A 2,324-nucleotide genomic window follows, 5' to 3' on the forward strand; every position below is an offset into this window, starting at 1 on the left:
GGTACCAACTTGATGGCACCTAACAACAACAACAACAACAATGTGTATAAAATGAGCCATCTCAGAATCAGGGGTGGGGTATGTCACAACCATCAAAGATCCAGGAGTGGAACATGACCTCTGGACACAGACCCCTGTACACTTACCCTCCTCAACCCAAGGACAGAAAGCTGTGACGCCAGAAAAGTAGCAGAAAAGCAGCAAAGAAGAACAAAGAGTCTCAGCTTAAGTTAGTAGTGGGTTGAGTGACTTTGGGCAGAAGAATTGCCTGTAGAAGCTCCCCCAATTGTGTGGGTGCCTCCAGACAATCGGGGGAGCTATGTTTGCTGACCCATAACTGAGTACCTTCAGGCTGAAGTTCATGGTGAAGTGGTGTGTCCTGTGGGCATTTATTAGTCGCCTAAAAGAGTTTTGTAACATTGCCTGGGCAAAGAGAAACCTGCCTGTGGTCACAGCTGAGATGTCTTTACTGGAAGAACCGTGCCCTGAGCATTTTCTGATTCTGTTAAATTCTCTAATACACCCCATCACCAAGAAGGGCGACCAGAAGCTGGTGGTGAGACTCGCTGTCCCAGCGTGCCCCATGGCTTAGCCTGTGCACTCACAGCGTCTTGCTCTCCACTACCGGCCCACTCCTTGGTTCAAGCTCTCCTCGTGGATCCAGGCTGTGGTTGGGAAGAGAGACAGAGGCGGCAGCTCAGGGGAAGCGAGGCTGCGGTGGTGGTAGTGGAGAGCGAGGCCGAGCAGCAGGTGCAAACTATTGCCAGGGACCTGGTCGTCACCAGATATGAGATAGGGGCGACATTGCCAACCGAGGACCTCGGTGTTCAGTGGAATCTTCCAGCTCAGGTGTGTTGGTATTGAGCCTATGTGAAAAGGGTGATGCCATGATTATGGAAGAGATAGGGAAAATCTTCAAGAAAGAAAAAGAAATGAAGAAAGGTATTGCCTTTCCCACCAGCATTTCAGTAAATAATTGTGTATGTCACTTTTCCCCTTTGAAGAGTGACCAGGACTATAGTCTCAAGGAAGGTGATTTGGTAAAAATTGACCTTGGGGCCCATGTAAATGGTTTCATTGCTAATGTGGCTCACACTTTTGTGGTTGATGTAGCTAAGGGGACCCCAGTAACAGGGTGGAAAACAGACATCATTAAGGCAGCTCACCTTTGTGCTGAGGCTGCTTTATGCCTGGTCAAACCTGGAAACCAGAATACACAAGTAACAGAACCCTGGAACATGTTGCCCATTCATTTAACTGCACACCAATAGAAGATATGTTGCCACACCAATTGAAGCAGCATGTCATCGATGGAGAAAAAACCATTATCTAGAATCCCACAGACCAGCAGAAGAAGGACCATGAAAAAGCTGAATTTGAAGTACATGAATTATATGCTGTGGATGTTCTTGTCAGCTCAGGAGAGGGCAAGGCCAAAGATGCAGGACAGAAAACCACCATTTATAAACAAGACCCCTCTAAACAATATGGCCTGAAAATGAAAATGAAAATGCCTTCTTCAGTGAGGTGGAAAGACATTTTGATGCCGTGTCATTTACTTTAAGAGCATTTAAAAGTGAGAAGAGGGCCTGGATGGGTGTGGTGAAGTGTGCCAAACATGAATTGCTACAACCATTTAATGTTCTCTATGAGAAGGAGGGTGAATTTTTTGCCCAGTTTAAATTTACAGTTTTACTCATGCCCTATTGTCCCATGCAGACAACCAGTGGTCCCTTCTAGCCTGACCTCTACAAGTCTGAGATGGAGGCGCAGGATGCAGAACTGAAGGCTCTCCTTCAGGGTTCTACAAGCCGGAAACACAGAAAAACAAAAAAAGAAGGCCTCCAAGACTGCAGAGAATGGCACCAGTGTGGAAACATTAGAAGAGAATGAAGCTGGGACTGAGGTGGGTTCCATCTCCTGCCTCATCCCCTTGCCATCACACCCCAAACTCTGTAAAGTACAGTTAATCTTTTTCATCCAGGACCACCAGCAGAGTGGGGTTTTCCTGCCCCAGTCCTTATCCTCAACCCATCCCTTTCCAACAACAACCAGCTCCAACTGCCTCTGGTCTTGGGAGGCCAGGCTTCCAGACACTGAAGACTACTTTAAATAGAAAAGAGAAATTGAATAATAAAATCAGGAGTCAAAAAAATCCCATCACCTTGCATATGGAGTCTGAGTTCTGTGTGGCAATCGCAATAATTTTCAAAACTCAGTTGAGTAGGAAATGTGATGGGAGGGATGATTATTGTCATTTTGTTGCAATGAGGCTCCAGGAACTGAGGAAATACCCTTTGAAATGTTTCAACAAACAAATGTAG

General features: G+C 46.2%; 1 pseudogene; it reads left to right on the forward strand.

The window, feature by feature from the left end:
- The first annotated feature begins 747 nt into the window (after positions 1-747).
- LOC102816570 lies at positions 748-2,116 on the forward strand (annotated as a pseudogene).
- Positions 2,117-2,324: the final 208 nt, after the last annotated feature.

The sequence above is a fragment of the Chrysochloris asiatica genome, unplaced genomic scaffold (genome assembly GCF_000296735.1).
Source record: "Chrysochloris asiatica unplaced genomic scaffold, ChrAsi1.0 scaffold00287, whole genome shotgun sequence".
NCBI classification, from domain to species: Eukaryota; Metazoa; Chordata; class Mammalia; order Afrosoricida; family Chrysochloridae; genus Chrysochloris; species Chrysochloris asiatica.